Consider the following 6,884-nt stretch of genomic DNA (forward strand, 5'->3'; position numbering starts at 1 on the left):
AGAGTGTAGAGAATTTGGACCACGTATTCTACTGGCTCAAATGTAAATTGATAATAAGCATTGCAGTAAAAAAAAGTATGGGGAGTCTCATCCTTAGCCATTAATTTCCTACTGAGCATGAGTATGTATGCACGCGTGCGAGCGCACGCACCCACACACACACACCCCATCTAGATCCATCAGTCCCTTTAAGTATATGTCAGAATCACACAGAGATGTCTGCACTTCTAAGTCACACCTGCATTTTTTAATAGTAGCCAGGATATACCAGCATGAATGGATAGAGCCATCCTCAGTCTTATAGCTGTTTTGAGGCCAACTTTAGCCCTATGAGACTCTCCTTAACTATTGCCTTCCACTCCTCCCCACACAAAACACACACACACACACACAAAGAAAGAAAAAGAAAATAAAATGAAAGAAAAGAAAAATAAATCGGTATGTGCAAGCACATATGTGCACTCATGCACAAAGAAATGTTATTTTCAATGTTCATACCTTGGTACTTGTGAGGACAAAAAGCAGATACAGACACAAAATCACTATCAAAACTTACATATGAAAATAAATAAAATGTCTATAAAGAAGAAATTTTTGTCTTCTCTATTATAAAGATTCTTCTCATAAAACAATTAAGCTGTGCTCTTTAGCTCCTGCTTTATTCTGCATCTTCAAGATCTTATTTTGCTTCCAATTCTTTCTAGAAAGCAATTAAGAGGATATTTTTTGTTTGAACCTCATGCTATATATATGTGTGACATAACATTCAATTACTACTACAGCAATACTGTGCATTTACATCCAATTACAGTAGAAGAAGTGGGACTCTGAGGAGGAAAAGACCCCTGTGGCTGGTGAAGAATTTGGCTAATTTGCATAAAAATGGCAAGCTCTTTTGGCTGACTGTCTTGATAAGGTAAAGATATTAAATTTTGAGTGGTTTAGTGGTTTCTGAGGTTATACTGTGCATTGTTTGGACAGGTGAGTGTGTGTGTGTGTGTGTGTGTGTGTGTGTGTGTGTGAACTAGACTGTGTTGTGCACTATTGCAAGAGGGAGTTAATGAATAACCCAAAACCAAATGGAGGTCACAGCCTAAACTGTCCTTTATCCTCCCCTCCTGTACTTTTTAATTCCATATTCCAAGTTATACTTTCATATCTTTTGTAATGGTTTTGAAGTTTCAAGTCATAATTTCTTTCAGCTTACCTCCAACAGGCACTCAAGTCTTGAAGAAAAAAAGAGTGGCCTTTTCCCTTAGCTTCAGGAGATAAAATTATTTTAAGCACTATTGTCAGGCAACACCAAGGGTGTGCCATAAACTAAATACTTCCTAGTGCTCTCCACTTGCTTACTTGTCGTCTTCTGCAGAGGCAGAGCAGATGTTTGCCTGTGCCTATGTAATGAGGCTTCCTATATTTGAAACAGACTATTACCATCATTTAACTGTGCAGAGTTAACACTTGTAACCATAATGCACTGAGAGACCCAATTGTCAAGTGCTGGAATTTCAAAACAAACAAGCATCCCTGTGTGCTCAGAATATTAAGTAAGGCTCAGGGGCATCTGCTTTCGGCAGTAGGTTATTGGTAGCTTTGTAAGACTGACATCTAATAAACTTAAGGTGGAAATTAGCTTTATAATCACCCTCCTTATACTATGGCATAATGGTCAAGTGTCATGAGCTTATGGAAAAACTTGCCACTGTTCATCCACTTCTTCCAACATTATCAGGGCTAAGGGAAGATGACTGCTTCCCTCAAAACCCTCCAACTCCTCCAGAGTCATGATCTTCTGTCACAGCTATGTATATAAGATGTACTACACAAAAGTACCAATCCTATTTAAAATATTTTCCTATTTATTTCTAAGGAGTGTAAGAGGTTTTTTTCCCCTCCAGAACATCAAGACACTGTCTACAACATGCCAGTTGAGTAACATTTAATATTACCTATTTTAAATATTTACTTATTTAAAGAGAGTCTCATTATGTAGTATAGGCTGGCCTCGCAGCCATGAACCTCTAACCTCTGTTTCTTTGAACAGGGAAATTACGAGTACACACACATGCTCACTCACTCACATGTATGCTACAGCATCATCTTCAAGGGCTCCTAACATTTGCGATCAGTTCATGTTATAGGCACCTTCCTCCCTCTTACAAGTTTTATGAGTTAATTGGTTTTCACGTCTGCAGGATTGCTGATTCTCTGTTTGCTTTTCTTCCCAACCTGGTGCTCCCAGTGTCAAAGGGCTCCTGTTCTTCACTGTTTGAATCGCCATGTCACTTTGAAAACACTCCTGTGTAGAGCACTAAGGAAGGCCACAAATGTGAAGATTAAAGCTCACCTTCAATAACAATGGGCATCGAATACGAAGTTACCATCAGGAATCACCATTGTTTTATTTTCAACAGATAAGAAGACTCTGGTATAGAGGGCTTAGATTGCTCATACATAACTAAGGTGGATCTCAAAATCACAGTTTGTGGTTTGGTTTCAGTCCTAGTCAATTTGAACATTAATCCATATGGATTAATATTCTGTATTTCTCTGTAAGAAGATGGAATTATTCTTTGGTCATCTGCTGACATATTTCTGACCTTTGATATATTCCATTATTTCAGCGTGCTAATTTTTTAAAAAAACATTTTTATTCCTTGACAGGATACTCCAGCTGTAGGTGGATAATTTCCCTCTTCCCGATTCTGTAATTAGAGAACAATCCAAGTTGTTTTGTCTACTTAAACTAGAGTTTTCAGTGAAGAACCTCAGTTGAGGAAATGCCTCCATTAGATTTTTATATAGGTAAGCCTGTGGGGCATTTACTTGATTACTGATTGATGGAGGGCTCAGACCATTGCGAGTCGTGCTCCTTTCCGCAGGTTCTCCTGGAGTGGACCATGCATTGTGAAGACCTAGACTTTCTGCTTAGATGTAGTCGATAGGCATCATGGTTTCCTTGTGGGTCCCATAATATGGGGAGTAGAGGTACTTCTGACATGAACTCTGGTGTCCACTTGTTGAACACACACCCCTGGCAGGGCGGGCTCTCCAGGCCACAGAGGAAGAAGATGCAGGAAATCTAGATAAGACTTGGTAGGCTGGGGTCAGATGACAGAGGAGGAGGGCTTACCCTTTCTGAGGACTAGGGGAGGTGGGGGAAAAGAAGGAGGGAGGGTGGGACCAGGAGAGGATGAGAGAGGGGTCTACAATTGGGATCTAAAGTGAACAAAATAAAATAAAATAAATTTAAGAAAGAAGAACAGAAAATGGAAGAAAGAAAAAAAAACACACTAAGCAATCTAGGAAGAGCAAGCCATTAAGCAGTGTTCTTCTTTGGTCTGTTTGCCTCCCTACCTCCCCCACCCATCTCAGATAAGCTGGTGTTTCTGCCCTGACTTTCCTCAGTAAGTGTGACCTGAGAATTGTAAGCTGAAAATAACCCTTTTCTCCTCAAGTTGCATTTAGTCACAACGTTTTATCAAAGTAATAGAAAAACCTAACTGATTGTGATGGCTACTCTTCATTGTCGGTTTGGCTGTATTTGAAAATCACTGATATTAAAGTGGCTCAGTGCCTCTCTAAGGGATTGCCTTCTTTTTATTTATTTATTTATTTATTTATTTATTTATTTATTTATTCACTTACTTTGCATACAAGTCATAGCCTACTCCTTCCTCTCTTCCTGGTTCCTCACTCTTTCCTTCTCCCATCCCACTCCCCTCTTCCTCAGAGAAGAGGAGCCTTACACACAGATCAACCCACCCCAGCTTATCACGTTATACCAGGACTGAGCTTCCCCAGTGGTCTGGTGAAGCAGCCCTGCCAGAGGGAAGTGGTCAAAAATTAGGTAACAAAGTCTATGTCAGAGACAACTCCCGATCCCCTTCCTAGGAGATCCACCTGAAGGCCAGCTGCCCACTAGCCACATCTGTGTAGGAGCAAACTTAGGTCCTGTCTTTTCATGGTCCTTGGTTGGTGCTTCAGTCTCCGCAAGATCTTCCGGGCCCTGGTTAGTTGGTTCTGTTGGTTTTCTTGTGGAGTTCCTGCTCCTCCAAGTCTTTCTATCACCCCACTCCCCTTTTCTACAAGACTCCCTATGCTTAGCCCAATGTTTGACTGTGAGTCTCAGCATCTGATTCCACCCCCTGCTGGGTGGAGCCTCTCGGAGGACAGCTATAGTAGGCTCCTGTCTGTGAGCATAGTAGAATATCGTTAATAGTGTCAGGGGTTGGCTCTCTCCCATGGGGTGGGTGGGTCTCAGGTTGGGCCAGGCATTGATTGGGCATTCCCTCCGTCTCTGCTCTGTCTTTCTCTGTACATCTTGTAGGCAGAAGTGGGAGGAACGACTTTGAATCTGGATCCCTTGAGGTGAGAAGTTCCATCTTTCATCTGGGCCATGCCTGGTGGCAGCCTACAAAGCCTGGATGAAGGGAGCTTTTACTGTTTGCCTCCTTGCTCTTGCTCTCACTGTTCCCAGTGAGTCCATTTCTTTCACTAGTATCAAAGCCTACTTCTTTGGAATTATTTCACACACTGAAGACTAGCAGAGACATTCAGCCTCGTGAACTCAACAACTCCTGGATTCTGGGACCTTCCAGTGTTAGACAGCCATTTTGGACAAGCTGAAATACAACCTGTACAGCAATTTTAATAAATTCCCTTTCTCTCTGTATATAGATCCATTCTATGAGTTCTGTTCCTCTGAGTACACCGACTAAAGCACTAATACAATCACGTGACTTTCACCTAAGCACGTGTCCGCCCACAGCTACCATTCTTTATCTTCATGTTAACCTCTTCTGGCTGATTTCCTTAGTGATTTCCTTTGAGAAATATTTTCCTCTTCAGTAGGATACAAACATTGTAATAGTCCTCCTTTGTGTGCCAACCCTCCCAACCCACGCTGCCCTTGAAATAGCATGCTAACAGTTGCCATAAGCACAAGGACTAAAGCTTTACCAAGGATACCACTCTCAGGACTGTTTCCATGGATACGGTTCTTATGATCTGAGATGATAGAGACATGGATAGGTAGATGATAGATAGGTAGATAATACATGATAAGCACATGTATGCAGACATAAATCAAAATTATGATATATTACTGTAGTTGAAATATTAGGTTTGTACTGATTTCATTAGGATATTTCTTCTAAAGATCCAGTTAATTTTATATTCTGTGTATTTTTAAGATACACACACACACATATAAGAGAGAAAGGGGGAGAGAGAGAGAGAGAGAGAGAGAGAGAGAGAGAGAGAGAGAGATACAGTTTGCTTTATATTGTGCACTACATATCTGTCAATTCAAACAAGTATTAAAATTAATAATGGGAAAATTCTATACTAGACAGAAATGTTAGCATCTATTCTTTGTAACTTAAATAATATATGTTTAAATAACAATATAATACATTGAATTAAATATTATAAACAGTGATTATTTAAAATATACAACCCCTTTTGCCCTGCCCTTCCTTTTTCTTGTGCTGTGTCTCTTTACTCTCTGTCAGCCTCTGTCTTTCTGTCTGGTGCTCCACATAATTCCTTTTACAAAATATGCTCAGCTCTGAAAAGTGGATTGGCTTTCTTTCTCTCTTTCTTTCCTTTTTTCTGTTTTCCTTTTTTGTAAGAATTTAAAGTTTAAGCTGTCTTTTGAGGGCATCATAACTATCTTCAGTGGCTGTCTGCAGCCCATACCAACAAATGCATTAGAAATTTCAGTTCTTTCCCATTTTGATTGCCTATCAGTTTTCCCACCCTAAAATACCACTACATCTCTAGATCTGTCTTTCTTTTAACAGACTTTGAACTTGAAATGTGTCTGCCTCAGCCTCCATAGCAGCTTGGTACTAAGCCTGAGCCCCCCCATGTGAATTTTTCTTTTTTACTTTTTCATTGGGAGCCTAGCCCATAATGGCTGAGCCACCTCTCCAGCCCCTCTTCTTTTATGTATATGCATGTATGTATGTATGGAGAGAGAGAGAGAGAGAGAGAGAGAGAGAGAGAGAGAGAGAGAGAGAGAGAGAAGTTTATTTGGCTTCCAGGTCTCAGTTCATCTGGGAGGAAAGTCAAAGCGGGAACTTGAAGCAGAAATCATGGGAGGAATGCTGCTTGCTGGATTTCTCTCTTGCTTGCTTTCAGGCCCATCATTAGCTAGCTTTTTAAAAACAGTCCAAGCCTATTTGCCAAGGGAATAGTGACACCCACAGCGGGCTGAGCTCTCTACAAAAATTAACAATCAATGCAATGTTCCACAGATATGCCCACAGGCCAATCTGGTCTGGACAGTTCCTCAACTGAAACTCCTTTCTCAGGTGAAGCTAGGCTGTGTCAAAACATATCTAGGACACCTTTTTTTAATATTTTCATTGTGAGCCTATCCTATAATGGCTAAGCCACCTCTCTAGCCCCTCTTCTTTCTTTTATAATGAGTTATTTGTATATAGGGATATCCTTGTATGTGAAGAGACAGTGGAGTATTTTCATTTTTATGAAAACCTTTATCAAGTTTAATATTTTAAATTTTAAATATTTTACATATTTCATGTGGTGGATTGTCATGGACGTGTATGATTTACAAGCCATTTTAAAGCAATTCTTCTGCCTGAAGAAAAATCCACTATGTATTTTGTATTTATTCTCCCAATTATGGTTATGGATTTATATCCTTCTTTTGTATTTCAAGTCATGTCATGCAGAAATCTTTAGTTTTGTTACTGAAATGCTCTTTGGTATTGTTTCAGGATTAATTACTTTAGCCGTTCCTTTTGTTGTTGTTTTTTCCTGTAGTGAAAGCTTTTGACAAAACACTCCAAGAATGGGAATGAGTTTGGGGTGTCACCTTAGTTCAAGTCCTAAATGCATCTGAAGACTGCTGC

Source organism: Acomys minous (assembly GCF_964271855.1).
Source record: "Acomys minous genome assembly, chromosome: 19".
NCBI classification, from domain to species: Eukaryota; Metazoa; Chordata; class Mammalia; order Rodentia; family Muridae; genus Acomys; species Acomys minous.